At 47.4% G+C, this 16005-nt stretch overlaps 1 non-coding gene across 1 annotated transcript; it reads left to right on the forward strand.

Annotated features, from left to right (window-relative positions):
• Positions 1–6466: 6466 nt before the first annotated feature.
• On the forward strand, positions 6467–6539 carry TRNAV-AAC (transfer RNA valine (anticodon AAC)). The gene has a single exon. It is a non-coding gene; the product is annotated as a tRNA-Val (tRNA).
• Positions 6540–16005: the final 9466 nt, after the last annotated feature.

The raw sequence follows: 16005 nt of genomic DNA on the forward strand, positions 1-16005 counted from the left end.
GTCCTCAATTACCTGTTTGCATCTGTTCCACTTGATGGTCCAAGACAACACCTTCAAATGCCAAAGCACAGACGTTCCCCATTTCCTTCAAGACTTGCAGACCTTGAGCGGGCTGGCTCTCTGTGCATGGAAAGTCACAGCTGAGTTGACAGAGGGCTTCTAACATGCGCTTCTCCCACAAACTGCTGTGATCATATAAAGAAAAGGAGGACTCGTGGCACCTTAGAGACTAACACATTTATTTGAGCATAAGCTTTCATGAGCTGCAGCTCACTTCATCCGAGTGAGCTGCAGCTCACGAAAGCTCATGCTCAAATAAATTTGTTAGTCTCTAAGGTGCCACAAGTCCTCCTTTTCTTTTAGCAACTTCAGTGCAACTCTGAGTCACGGTAACCTTTCCATCAGCTCCAGACTTATCATTTGCCACTTTCCAAGACTTAGCTGCAAGGAAGGCTTTCTCCATCCTGAACAAGCATTTACAAGGATTGCGCTGTGAGGTCTTTTCTTTTTATGAGAAGAGATACTGTAACTCATCTCGCATGCATGGCGGTTGAATCTACAAGGCAGAGTACTAAACACAATATTACCACGTCTGGTCACAGGAGGGTCTCTATGTGACGGGTCCTCAGGGCACAATCCGGAACTGTGGGGCTGCTCGGCCCTCTTAACTCTCCAGCCTGGGCTGCCTCTTACAATGCTGTGCTAGTGACAAGCAGCAAAACCCCTCCAGGTGCTGTGATCACTTGGCCAACAACATGCCGTGACACACTATGGTCCATGTTAGAGGGCTTTCCCTCTTCCCTGGTTCTTGTCAGGCAAGCAGCAAAAGGCCAGAAGTCCAAAGCTCAGCCAATGCAATGTTTATTGGGGATAGTTTCCAAGCAAGCATATTTCTAAGCCCTTCACACCAGTCGGGCTTATCTCTATAAGCCAATAGAGTCTGTTCCCCAGTGTTCCCTTTCCAGCTCTCATTCCACAGAGTTTTTGCCCCATGACCCCCTTCCCAGCTCTGATGCTGCAGAACCTTGCCTGTGTCCCTGTTCCCTATTCCCGTTCCCCCCTCAGCAAGCATGATTCCCATTTCCCTTCCCCCTCCTGTTTGACCCCAGTTTATATAATATTATGCTCAGCTATACCTTAACCAATCATTTTACTGAAATTTAACTAACCAATCCTAACATATTGAAACATAATTCTGTAACCAATTGTATCCCACCACCTTAATTAACTTACACCTCGCAAAATTAATTATACAGCAGACAGAAACAATTAGAGAACCAGACAGATTAACAATAGAAAAGTGGGGGCCATAAAGATAAAACAAGACAGAAATGAGGGTTTCACATCCACAACCACTGATAAGTGATTTCTTGCTAGACAGGATGCTATCAAAGTAAATTTTCTTTAACCATCTTAAGATCCCTTTCTTTATCTAGTGGTGATGGGAACTATCAGGACAGGATCGTCTTCCTAACAGCCCAATACCACCTTATTTCAATGAGACTGGTTTGGAATGTGAGGAGGTGACCGGTCGCTTCCTGGCTTATGGCTGCCCCTTGCTGCTTAGCCAAAGGCCTGAGCCTAAGAACAAGGCCTCAGTCTATACCTAGTGAGAGAAGGCCTGTACACAGGCAGACTGTGATTTTGATTCTTTGTTTTTATACCCCTGTAACTAGCTAAGTGATAAAAATACACCTCAGTTCTTAAAGTATAGGGAAATTAGTTTGTCTCTGTTCATATTTCACCTTCCGTTGTTACATAGAGGGATCTTCACTACACTTTCCGAGGTTAATAACTATCTCCTAAATTTTGTTTACTCAAATTTAAAAATTGGTGTCACCTGATTTTTGCATCTTCCTGTGGAAAAACAACAGACGTGTGTGGCTTTCTACAGGGTGTCATGATGTTAAAGTTGAGGAATTCAATCTCTGAAAGGTGGCTAGATCATCGGGCTCAATGGGTAGTGATCAATGGCTCCATGTCTAGTTGGCAGCCGGTATCAAGCGGAGTGCTCAAAAAGGTCGGTCCTGGGACCGGTTTTGTTCAATATCTTCATTAATGATCTGGAGGATGGTGTGGATTGCACCCTCAGCAAGTTTGCAGATGACACTAAAGTGGGAGGACAGGTAGATATGCTGGACAGTAGGGATAGGATACAGAGGGCCCTAGACAAATTAGAGGATTGGGCCAAAAGAAATCTGAGAAGGTTCAACAAGGACAAGTGCAGAGTCCTGCACTTAGGACGGAAGAATCCAATGCACCGCTACAGACTAGGGACCAAATGGCTCGGCAGCAGTTCTGCAGAAAAGGACCTAGGGGTTACAGTAGACGAGAAGCTGGATATGAGTCAACAGTGTGCCCTTGTTGCCAAGAAGGCCAATGGCATTTTGGGCTGTATATGTAGGGGCATTGCCAGCAGATGGAGGGACATGATCATTCCCCTCTATTCGACATTGCTGAGGCCTCCTCTGGAGTACTGTGTCCAGTTTTGGGCCCCACACTACAAGAAGGATGTGGAAAAATTGGAAAACATCCAGCAGAGGGCAACAAAAATGATTAGGGGACTGGAACACATGACTTAGGAGGAGAGGCTGAGGGAACTGGGATTGTTTAGTCTACGGAAGAGACGAATGAGGGGGAATTTGATAGCTGCTTTCAACTACCTGAAAGGGGGTTCCAAAGAGGATGGCTCTAGACTGTTCTCAGTGGTAGCAGATGACAGAACTAGAAGCAATGGTCTCAAGTTGTACTGGGGGAGGAAATTGTTTCTTTTGTTTTTCAGACACTCTACAAGCAAGCTGGCGCCAGCGGGAAAAATAACCCAGAATACCATGGATCTGTGTTTTGTGTTTGTCTGTGGTGTTTGCCTTGTTGCTAGCATTGCTGTGTTTCAATGAACAAAAAACCTCATGACATGGGTGGGGGATGGCTTCAAAAGGCTAACCTGGGGCAGGGGGGTGGGAGATGTGTATGGGAATACAAAATGCTCAACTAGGAGGCCAGCAGATGTGTAATAGCTACCGTGATACCTGGAAATGGAATGGCAACTAAGGTGGTCCCCACAAGCCTTATGGAACTAATGAGAAGAGGAGGAGCTCACTGGGAATCAACTGGAGGGGTGTGTAAAATAGTGTAAATCAACAGAAGATGGTTGGATGTGCCCCTCTCCTGTGACTATGGAGAAGCAGGATCAATGGCCTATGCAAGGGGTGGACAATTGGGTGTACTGTGTATAAGGTGTTTTGCTGGGAATGTACATATTACTGGGGGCACAATTACACCAGCCCATAACCAAACTACACACATCTACATGCTGCTATCTGGACTTTGGTGCACAAATGGATCTGTGAATCTTATCGCTGTGAATAATCAAACCAGGGCTTACTGCCTGATTCCATGCCAAGTGGTCAAGCTGGTTTGGACAATATCCCATTTCTCTGTGAACATTCAATGGACTTATGATATGGACAAAAGCAAGCAAAACCTGCAGGGGCAGCTTGTTGCAACTGCCAGCAACTGGACACATCAGATCGTGACCCCGTTGAAGGAGGAGAGGCAGTGTTTTGGGGGTGTCTCGGATGTTGGACCATACTGCAGTGGTCAGGACTCGGTGTTGCTGTGGATTTTGTATTGTTAACTGTACTTGTGTTACGTTGCATAGGGAGATAACCTATAAGTAATGTAATAAGCCCTCCGAACCCTACAGTGTACTAGACAACCTGGACTCAACCTTCTCGGGCCCGCTATAATGGGAAGTCTGGAACGCTAATTGGAATAGGTGTGGTATGCCCATACGAGAGAAGGTGCAGGGCACTATACTACACAAGGGGCAGTGGAACAAATGGAAAATCGACACCTTCCACCTTGATGCCTGGCCCTATCAGGAAATGTGTGGCCATATGTCTTATGCTTTTCCAGGGATACCTGGGCAGGAGGATCCCAAAAGAAAAAGAAAAAAAGAACGGGGTGGAGTGTTAGGATATAGATATTCAGGCCTGTCTGTAAAGGCCTATACTCTAAGGATTTAGGTGTATTCTTATCACTTGGCTAGTTATAGAGGTATAAAAGAAAGAATCAAAATCACTGTCTGCCGGTGTAAGGTCCTTCTCATACTGTGACAGTTCGTGGCCCTGTGCTTAGGCTCAGGCCTTTGGCTAAGCAACAGAGGCAGCCATAAGCTGGGAAGCGACCAGTCACCTCCTCACATTCCAAACTAGTCACATTGAAATAAGGTTGTCATAAAGATAAAGGGAAGGGTAAACCCCTTTGAAATCCCTCCTGGCCAGGGGAAAGCTCCTCTCACCTGTAAAGGGTTAAGAAGCTAAAGGTAACCTCGCTGGCACCTGACCAAAATGACCAATGAGGAGACAAGATACTTTCAAAAGCTGGGAGGAGGGAGAGGGACAAAGGGTCTGTGTGCTGCTCTTGCCAGGGACAGAACAGGAATGGAGTCTTAGAACTTTTAGTAAGTAATCTAGCTAGGTATGTGTTAGATTATGATTTCTTTAAATGGCTGAGAAAAGAATTGTGCTGAATAGAATAACTATTTCTGTCTGTGTACTTTTTTTGTAACTTAAGGTTTTGCCTAGAGGGGTTCTCTATGTTTTGAATCTAATTACCCTGTAAGATATCTACCATCCTGATTTTACAGGGGGGATTTCTTTATTTCTATTTACTGCTATTTTTTATTAAAAGTCTTCTTTTAAAAAACTGAATGCTTTTTCATTGTTCTCAGATCCAAGGGTTTGGGTCTGTGGTCACCTATGCAAATTGGTGAGGCTTTTTATCCAACATTTCCCAGGAGAGGGGGGGGTGCAAGTGTTGGGAGGATTGTTCATTGTTCTTAAGATCCAAGGGTCTGGGTCTGTAGTCACCTAGGCAAATTGGTGAGGCTTTTTACCAAACCTTGTCCAGGAAGTGGGGTGCAAGGTTTTGGGGAAGTATTTTGGGGGGAAAGACGCGTCCAAACAGCTCTTCCCCAGTAACCAGTATTAGTTTGGTGGTGGTAGCGGCCATTCCAAGGATAACGGGTGTAATATTTTGTACCTTGGGGAAGTTTTGACCTAAGCTGGTAAAGATAAGCTTAGGGGGTTTTTTCATGCAGGTCCCCACATCTGTACCCTAGAGTTCAGAGTGGGGGGCTGTTAGGCACTATCAGGACAGGATTGTATTCCTATCACCTCCAGAGAAAGAGAAGTGCCTAGAAAATGTAAAAGGAAACAGCATCCTGTCTGGCAAGAACTCAATAGCTGGGATGTGAAATCCTCACTTCTGTATTGTTTTGTCATTATAGTTTCCACTTTGCTATTGTTTGTCTGTATAATCTCTGTCTGGTTCTGTGATTGTTCCTGTCTGCTGTATAATTAATTTTGCTGGGTGTAAACTAATTAAGGTGGTAGGATATAATTGGTTACATAATCATGTTACAATATGTTAGGATTGGTTAGTTAAATTTCAGGAAAATGATTGGTTAAGGTATAGCTAAGCAGAACTCAAGTTTTACTATATAATCTGTAGTCAATGAGGAAGTGAGTGGGCGGGAGTGGGCGTGTGCATGGGCATGCGGGTGGGGGAGATGGGAACAGGGAATTGGGGGTAAGAAAATTGGAATCATGTTTTGCTAAAGGGGGAAATGGGAACAGGGAATGGGAGTAAGGAAGTTGGAATCATGTTTGGCTAAGGGCAGGAATGGGAACAGGGACACAGGTGTAAGGCTCTGTGGTGTCAGAGCTGGGAAAGAGGATACTAAGGAAGGAAACTGGAATCATGCTTGCTGGAAGTTCACCCCAATAAACATCGAATTGTTTGCACCTTTGGACTTGGGGTATTGTTGCTCTCTGTTCATGCGAGAAGGACCAGGGAAGTAAGTGGGTGAAGGAATAAGCCCCCTAAAAGGGAGCTGCATTCATGTACTGAACAATCACTAGAAAATGAACATAAGAACATCTACACTATGTCAGACCAATGGTCCAGCTCTCCAGTATCCTCTCTTCTGACAGGTTTCAGAGTAGCAACCATGTTAGTCTGTATTCGCAAAAAGAAAAGGAGAACTTGTGGCATCTTAGAGACTAACCAATTTATTTGAGCATAAGCTTTCGTGAGCTATAGTGGCCAATGTCAGGTACTCCCGAGGGATTGAACAGAACAGATAATCATCAAGTGATCCATTCTAAGGACCTGCATATTTCCCTCACTCATCTTTATTTGACTGCATTTCAGTTGTTGCTGGAAGATGTCAGGGAAATGTCCATGGAAAAGTGGTGTGGATGTGAGATTTGTCTGTGTTTTGTCTCATTGTGAGATGTGTGCGCAATTTGGAGGCACTCTTGCAGCATTTGTGGTGATTGTTTGAGTTAAAACAGAAGTTCTTGGTGCCCTTTGCTTCCCTGTTCTTCAAAGGGAAACCAGCTGATGTAGCAGCTACTGAGAAAGCCTTAGAAAAGGGCCCAAAAGGTAATAGCAGCTGGTTTCTGTAGTGTAGTGGTTATCACATTTGCCTAACACGCAAAAGGTCCCTGGTTCAAAACCAGGCAGAAACAGTGCTGCTTTCTCTCTTGTGGTTCCTTTGGTCTTCTTTCCATCCAACTGCTTTCTCAAATACATCCATAGCTTCTATGCTTTCTTCCTTGATTTTTTTTTTCATTTCATTAAACTTTAAGTTCAAAAGGAAAAGGTTAACTTGCATTTTGAGGGAAGGAACAGACCATCATTTGGGAGATTGCCAGCTACATAAGAAATCTGAACATAGAACAATCCCAACCCTCTGTCCTGCATAGTTCGCTCCCAGCCAGCAGTGTTCCCCTCGCTTTTGTTTCTTTTGAACTAACCACAAACAGCCTTGACTGATGATCACATTTCCCCTCCTATCCTGGCTAGGCAGGGTTGGGGTGTGAGGAATCAGAACATAATAATTGGAACTCTCTAACCCATCCTTTTAACATACAACATCACTTTCTCCTTTCTAAATAATATTTTTCCCATAATATTTTTTAACACTCAACAGCTTGCTCATCTTCAAATGATGTTAACACAAGCTCTGAGCTACAGATTTCCTTACTGTTCCCTTGATATTTTTAGCACAGTAAATTGACATAAAAGAGGAACAGAAAACAAAACAATCTTCAATATTATAAATTGAGGACAGGTCTTTTTTTTTGTCCCCTCAGGGCAACGGAGAATGGATCAGGTTTACCAGAGAAAGCCTAGTACAGGTGATAGTGCTTAAGTTTTAATGCTTTTACCACTGTGACCTGGGTTCGATTTCTGGTCAGGAAATGATGCTTTTTTCAACACATATCTTCACTTATTGTCTCCTCAATTGATACTTTGTCATGCTCAGATGGGTTTTGGAGACCCCATGAAACTCAAACGGCCTCAGAACAGAGCATAGGCATAGAATCATAGAATATCAGGGTTGGAAGGGACCCCAGAAGGTCACCTAGTCCAACTCCCTGCTCAAAGCAGGACCAATCCCCAACTAAATCATCCCAGCCAGGACTTTGTCAAGCCTGACCTTAAAAACTTCTAAGGAAGGAGATTCCACCACCTCCCTAAGTAACGCATTCCAGTGTTTCACCACCCTCCTAGTGAAAAAACTTTTCCTAATATCCAACGTAAACCTACCCCACTGCAACTTGAGACCATTACTCCTTGTTCTGTCATCAGCTCCCACTGAGAATAGTCTAGAACCATCCTCTTTGGAACCCCCTTTCAGGTAGTTGAAAGCAGCTATCAAATCCCCCCTCATTCTTCTCTTCTGCAGGCTAAACAATCCCAGTTCCCTCAGCCTCTCCTCATAAGTCATGTGATCCAGTCCCCTAATCATTTTTGTTCCCCTCCTCTGGACATTTTCCAATTTTTCCATATCCTTCTTGTAGCGTGGGGCCCAAAACTGGACACAGTACTCCAGAGGAGTGAGAGTGAGAGTAGCAAGTTTTCTGTATTGTTTCCTGCCTTCTTTTTCTTGACTAGTTTCTCTTCTGCACCAAACTTGCCCTTTTCCTATGTGAGCCTGGTTAGCTCTGTTGGTAGCACATCAACCTTTAAATGTAAGGGACCAGAATTCAAGCCCCTGATCAGGTGGGGAAGGGATTCTTTCCCCTGGTAGTATCTCTCAAGGGGCATCTCTTCAGTACCCTTCTTGGTGTTACTTTTTTTTTCTTCTTTTCAGGACTTGGCCCTTCCTAGGAAGGGCCATTTACTGCCAGAGGCTGAAGGGGCAACTTCCTCACACCCCCACTGGCCTCACAGGCTGGAGGAAGAAAGGTCTATGGGTCTACAGCAAACCACTGCATGCCGACTGGTTGAGCAAACACAGGGCTGGCCAGAGAGGCCATTGAGGCCCTGAGTGAGGAAGCGAAAATGAGAGTCCACCCAGGCCCTTCCACACCGGAAATCAGCAGAACACAAGCTGTTCCCTGCTTGTCCCATGGAGTAAGGGCCAGCACTCAGGACTTTAAATTCTGCAATCCAAGTTCAAGTCTTGGTGGGACCTTGGAATAGCTCTTTCAGCACCTAATGCTACTGGGTGTCCCAAGGCTTTGTCTTGCTCTCTCAAATCACATGGGAGCCTGTCCTTTGCCCTCTAGCTTTTGTGACTTGAGCGCATGAGGGGACGTTTGATCCAGAAGGCTGGCCATGCCTGGAGTCCTGTAGGTAGGGATGCGAGCTCCATTGCCTCTGAGTCCTGAAGCTGGGCTGCAGCCTGGCCTAGGAGGCAGCCCTATTGGTTGACCTACTGGCCCCAAGTTCCTTGTGCGGCATTGGTGTTCCCCAGGAATGCTGAAGGGCTGGCCTAAGGGCGGGAGGCTTAATACTCCTCCCTGTCAGTCAGGGCGGAAGAGGAGGGCTGCAAGAGTTGGCAGGTTGATGAGCTGGGCCTTCTAGCGTTCGGTCGGTGACGAGGTGGGGAATGTGAACTGGGAGAGGCAGCTGCTGGCCTGTGAGGAATGGCTCGGCCAGTGGAGTAAGTAGACCTTGTCATTAGCCCAGAACATTGTCATGCTAAAGAACTATCTTTTGGCCACAGGAAATTTCCTCAGCCATGTATTTCCCCCAGCTCCACCAGTGCTGCAGAGACTGAACACGATAGTGTCCCAATTCTTGTGGGGCAATTGGACACCCCTAGTAAGGAGAAGTGTGGCTTTTGTGCCGGTGACAGAGGACGGGTTTGGGCATGGTGGGCTTTGAAGCCTTTTATGGCTCCACTTTCTTGTTTTTAAATTTTCAATTTCCCGGGCTGGGGGGGCGGAAGGGGCTGCTCCTATCCGAGCATGGCCCTGCCCCAGGCGGGCCCCTCGCAGGGTGTTGTTGACACTCGGGGAATTGGGGAAACCCTCCTTAGCCTGGAGCGGGGGCAGAAGACTGGATGGATCTTACCATGAGAAAAGCAAGGGGAATGGGCTGTTTTTACTGAATCATTAGACTAAGGAGACCCTGCATGGGAATGCAACAATCATATTTCAGTTCAGCTTTGGAGATTTGACACAACACATGTACAATCACCTTCCTATAAAGCTTCTAAAATCCCACGGCCACAAATCTCCATTGCACAGCTTGTAAGCTGCACTGTGAATAGATCCTGCAGGAAACCACCCACCCAGCAAAGTGGTGCAGCAGAAGGGTGCTGGGCCCATAACCCAGGAGTCGATGGATCGAAACCATCCTCTGCTAGCTTGGGGTTTATTGCTTACAACCCTGGGAAATATTTCAGTCTGTCTTTATTTCTTCCATATACAAAAGAGGAACAAATTCTCTCCTTGCTTACCCTTCCACAGGGACTAAAGGAAGGAATAAAGCCCTATCCCATAGGGTCACCTCCTGTAAGGAGAGAGATGTGCAATGACTCCAATCATAGAATCATAGAATATCAGGGTTGGAAGGGACCTCAGGAGGTGATCTAGTCCAACCCCCTGCTCAAAAGCAGGACCCATACCCAATTAAATCATCCCAGCCAGGGCTTTGTCAAGCCTGACCTTAAAAACGTCTAAGGAAGGAGATTCCACCACCTCCCTAGGCAACGCATGGTTTCTTCTGAGGCAATCACATGGTTTCTTCTGAGGCAGGACCTTTCTTGTTGGAGGAGCTGTAAGGTTGTTCCTTGGCAAAGGCAGGCTGATTCATACTCTTCAAGATTCACACCTTACTCCTGGGGGAATTCTGCACCACTGTGCATGCACAGAATTCATGTCCCCTGCAGATTTCTTTGATTCCCCACAGAAAAAGGGGCAGCGGGAGGGGGCGGGAAAGTTACCACAAATTTTGTAAGCCCACTGCAGAGCTTGCAAAAACAGAGGTTGCGGGGCAGAGGGACTTTTTTCCCTCTCCGAGGATGGTACAGCTTAAGGCCCCGCTTCCTGGGGCTGTGTTCTCAAAGGCAAAGTGCATTGCCATGCCTAGACAAGGTAGCCCTTCCCTGTATGAAATGATGTATTCAGCTGCTGAAGGAGACTTGATTCAGGAAAATATTTGTTATATACCACCCCCAACATAGATAGATAGATAGATATAGTTGTCATACATGTTTTAGTGTTTGAGTCCCTAATCAGTCTCTATGTCTGCATAAAGTCTCATACCAATCACAAACTTGTCTTCTCTGCTGTTCTGACTCCCTGAACTGGCCTCCCTTTCTTGTAATCCATTCTCAATATAGTGTTGCACCTTCTGATTGTTTACTTTTTAAAAAGTTCTTTTTATCAAGTGACCAAAAGTTATTTGAGACTTCAGAACGATCTTGACAAACTGGACAAAACAGTCTGAAGTAAATAGGATGAAATTCAATAATGACAAATGCAAAGTCCTGATACAGAGAAGAAAGAAAAGCAGTCATGTAAAGCTATGCTTCTGTCTTTTCTCTACACCTATGGGTAGAAAGAATTTGCACCGTGTGTAACCTTTACTTCCGGTGCAGGGAAAGAACTCCTTGTAAGGATCAGCCTCCATGTTCATACCACAGGACCCAAACAGACTGTGTTTAACCAGTTTGAACTGGACGAAATGTCACAATTTATGTTGAGCCAAGCTATAAAAGCTCAACCTTGTTCTTTGTTCAGGGCTTCGCCATTTTCCTCTGTGTAGGAAATTGGTGAGCCCTTCAGCTGTCGTACTTGCTAGCATTAAAGTGCCTCATTTTATCTAAGAGCCACGACTCTGTGTTTGTTTGGCTAATACAGAAGTACAGGGAAGGCTACCCTCCTAACCCTAGACGGGAGGGGAACCCTTTTTCCCTAATGGCACTCCACTTAGGAAGGGGTAATCAACTGAACAAATACACAATGGGAAATGACTGTCGAACAAGGAGTACTGCAGAAAGGGATCTGGGGTCATAGTGAATCACAAACTAAATATGGGTCAACAATGTAACACTGTTGCCAAAAAAGCAAACCTCATTCTGGGATGGGTCAGCAGGGGAGTTGTAAGCAAGACAGAAGAAGTAATTCTTCCTCTCTACTCAGCACTGATGAGGCCTCAACTGGTGCAACCCCAGCCCCGTCTCTTACATTATGACAGCAATATTTATGAGTTCATGACTGCGATATCCACAAAGGTGTGAAGTCACATTCTGATAGGCTGCAAGACAGATGTTTTCAGGTGATTTGCAGCGCTGTGATGGGGATAAGGGTTGGGATCAGGGAGAAGTGATGGGGAGGAGGGGGGAAGAGGAGTGAATGGGGGTGGATCCTCGAAGGGAAGAGGTGGGGCAGGGGAGGTTCCAGCACTCCTGACGGACTGGCCAGTTTTTAATTATGACGAAGTTGACAACCCTACCCCAGCTCCGTCTGTGCTCTGCCCAGAGTCCCTGCCCCATGTTCCACCCTGAAGCCCTGCCCCCACTCGGCGTCTTCCCCCCACCCCTGGCCGCTCGCATGGGGAGGAGGGGGCAGAGAGGAAAGGGCATTGGACAGGTCTGGGGGAGAGGGCAGAGAGGAGTGAGCAGCGGGTGAGGAGAGGGGGGGAGAGGATCAAGCAGTGGGCAGAGGGGAGTGAACAGAAGAGGTGAGTCAGAGACGGGGCAGAGAGGAGCGATTGGGGGTGAGGGCCCCGGTCCAGGTTCTGGGACCCCTTCTGAATGTGGGCCTGGCACCACGCTGCCATTGTAAACCCAGTACTAGTCACTGGCTCTGATCTATCTGGATGGGAAGCATGGGTGGCAGGTACCATAGGCTGGGGGAGGCTGTGCCTCCCCAAACAGCCAGGCCTGGCGCTGCCCACCCCCAGCCCCCAGGCTCCCCCCTTCCCTTGTGCAGCTCCAGTGCCCCTGTGCAGTGGCCCCGGCTCAGGCTGTGACCGTGCCGCTTGCCCTCCTGGCCCTCCGGGGCTAGGGAGGCTGCGGCCATGTGCCACTCACCTCCCCGACACTCTGGGGCGGAGGAGGCTGGGGCCACGCTGCCTGCCCTCCCAATGCTCCGGGGCTGGGGGGAGCTGCGGCCACACACTGCCCGCCCTCCCGGTGCTCTGGGACTGTGGGCCTAGCCTGGGGCAGGGGCTGGTAGTGGCAGTGGGGGGGGATGCTCTGGGCTCCAGTGGGGTGTGTGTGCATGGAAGAGGCGGGGCCTCAGGTGTAAGGGGCGGGGCCAGAGGCTAGCCTCTCCCAGCCTGCTGTTCACGTGCCGCCCATGATGGGAAGGTTGGAGGCAGGGGATTCTGCTGAACAGACGCTGGGGGCTAGTCTGCACAGAAGTGCTACGTGCTCTCTCCCGTCGGCATAATAAATCCATCTCCACGAGCAGCGGTAGCTATGCTGGTGAGGGAAGTTCTTCTGCCAACATAGCGCTGTCCACTCTGGGTCAGTGTAACTTATGTTGCTTGGGGGAGGGGGGTTATTCACACCCCTGAGTGATGTAAGTTATAGCCTAGTAAGTGGCAGTGTAGACAAGGCATAGGACTCTGAGTTCTGGAAGGTTCAATTTCCAGGTGGGAATTCTCCAGAAACTCATAGCATTGAATGTGAGATCTGGATTCCAGCTGATTTCCAGGGTCCCCTCTGTCCCCCTCCATCCCCTATCCTAGCACCTCTCAACCTGGTGACTTCCCTTGTGGTAAAAGTTCTGTATATGGATGGCAAACGACAACTCCACCTCGGGGTCCCACTGCGGTAACGCCAGGATCCCTGACACCACCAGCCAGGTGACGGAGACACAGCCGGGCGGTTAGCTTCTCCATCCGCTGCTCTCACTGAGGGGTTTTGCCTCAAGTCAGGGCCACAAAAGAGGAGGAATCACTTCCCTAATTCACTTTACTTCAGAATCCCAGTCACTCTTCCTTGCCAGGGAGCGGGCAGGAAACTGACAGACCCCCCAGATCTGAATCCTCTATTACCGAGGAGCTTTGGAAGAAGGTGTCACGGAGTCCCTGGGCGATGATCTGGAACTGCTCCCCATGAAGCCAGTCAGGACTCTGAGGCAGTCGCCTTTCTGTGAGCAGCCTGTCTTCAGGACACGCAGCTCACTCAGCTTCCACCTTCCTGGGTCTGACCTCGGAGCATTCAGCATCCTCTGCCCCTCCGTGCGCTTCCCACAGCCAGTCCGCTCAGGCGGGGCTCCTGGGGAAGCCAGAGGGTCCTGCACCCCAACTTCGCAGTCAGACGTGACTCTCAGCCAGCCAGTAAAACAGAAGGTTTATTAGATGACAGGAACATGGTCTAAAACAGAGCTTGCAGGTGCAGAGAACGGGACCCCTCAGCTGGGTCCATTTTGGGGGGCAGTGAGCCAGACAACCACGTCTGCACTTCCCTCCATGTCCCAGCCAGCCCCAAACTGAAACTCCCTCCAGCCCCTCCTCCTCTGGGCTTTGTCCCTTTCCCGGGCCAGGTGGTCACCTGATTCCTTTGTTCTCCAACCCTTCAGCTCTCACCTTGCAGGGGGGGAAGGGCCCAGGACATCAGTTGCCAGGAAACAGGGTGTCGGCCATTCTCTGTGTCCAGACTCCTGCACACACCTGCCCTCTAGGGCTCTGCAATGATCATACACCCTTACTCCACCCCCTAGATACTTAAGAACTGCATAGGGGAAACTGAGGCACCCCCACAGTATTCAGAGGAAACATTAAGAACAGTCCCACTTCGTCACAGAAGGACCCCCCAATCTGGAGTCTTAGGGGCATCTGAGGCTGTACAGAGCTCTGAGACATCACAAGAACCATTTCCACCCCCCCAGCATCTTTGCCCCTCACTATATGCTCCACACCCTCAGCAGGGCAGCCCCAAGCTGAACTGGCTCGAGAGGCTGAACTTCACTCTCACCCAAGAGCTCCTGGCTCCTTTCCACCAGGAATTGTTATTATTAGGGCTGTCAATTAATCACCATAAACTCAAGTGATTAACTCAAAACAAATGAACTCAATTAAAAAAATGAATCGTGATTCATCACAGTTTTAATCGCACTGTTAAAGAATAATAGAATACCAATGAAAATGTATTTTTGGATATTTTTCTGCATTTTCAAATATATTGATTTCAATTACAACACAGAATACAAAGTGTACACAGCTCACTTTCCTATTTTTTATTACAAACATTTGCACCATAAAAATGATAAACAAAAGAAATAGTATTTTTGAGTTCATCTCATACAAGTACTATAGTACGATCTCTTTATCATGAAAGTGCAACTTACAAATGTAGATTTTTTTGTTACATAACTGCACTCAAAAACAAAACAATGCAAAACAAGTCCACTCAGTCCTACTTCTTGTTCAGCCAATCACCAAGACAAACAAGTTTTTTACATTTACGGGAGATAATGTCACCTGCTTCTTATTTACAATGTCACCTGAAATCGAGACCAGGCATCCACATGGCACTTTTGTAGCTGACATTGCAAGGTATTTACATGCCAGATGTACTAAACATTTGTATGCCCCTACATGCTTCAACCACCATTCCAGAGGACATGCTTCCATGCTGATGATGCTAGTTAACAAAATAATGTGTTAATTAAATTTGTGACTGAACTCCTTGGGGGAGAATTGTATGCCTCCTGCTCCTTGGTTTTATCCCCATTCTACCATATATTTAGTGTTTTGGCAGTCTTGGATGGCGACCCAGCATATGTTGTCTGATTTAAGAACACTTTCATTGCAGATCTGACAAAACACAAAGAAGGTACCAGTATGAGATTTCTGAAGATAGCTACAGCACTCGACCCAAGGTTTAAGCATCTGAAGTGCCTTCCAAAATCTGAGAGGGATGAGGTGTGGAGCATGCTGTCAGAAGTGTTAAAAGAGCAACACTCCAATTCAGAAACTACAGAACCCGAACCACCAAAAAAAAAAATCAACCTTCTGCTGGTGGCATCTGACTTAGAGGATGAAAATGAACATGCGTCGGTCCGCACTGCTGTGGATCGTTATTAAGCAGAACCCATCACTGGCATTGGTAGTGTAGACATCGCCTCAGACTCGGTGCTTGCCAGTGGGGAGTGTCACCTCTAGAGATACCCAGAGCAGGTGTGGAATCGTCCCAGGCTCCTGGGCCGGGGCTCGAGCAGGTTCTGTGTGGTGCTGTTGAAAAGGAACCCCTAGATATTGAACCCGGGCCGTGTTGCTGCCAACTGCAACTGGCAGAAGGGTTACAGAAAGAAGCAAGGGAGAGGAGCACCAATGAATGTATGCAAATTATTCAGTGAGGCAGGGGCCTGGCATGAAGGAGACACCTCTGTCCTTGGGCGACTGGGGGATTTGTGATGTCCTGGGCCATGGAGATCCAGGCCCACAGCACTGGGATGATCAGCCCAGGGATGGGGCAGTACATGGAGCGAGGCAGATTTGGGAATTGGGAACCCCTCTCCCCAGGTATTTCCCCTGCAGGCTTTTTTCAGTGTCCCTCTCTCCCCTTTCCCTGTGTAACCCAGTGGTTCTCAAACTTTTTGAATTGGTGACCCCCTTCACAAAGCAAGGCACCCAGTGCGCCCCCCCTTATAAATTCAAAACACATATTTTATATTTAACGTTATTTTAAATGCTTACTGTATACCCTGATTCTCTACTATGGATTGACCTTTTCTCACC

This window comes from Caretta caretta, chromosome 28 (genome assembly GCF_965140235.1).
Source record: "Caretta caretta isolate rCarCar2 chromosome 28, rCarCar1.hap1, whole genome shotgun sequence".
Classification (NCBI taxonomy): Eukaryota; Metazoa; Chordata; order Testudines; family Cheloniidae; genus Caretta; species Caretta caretta.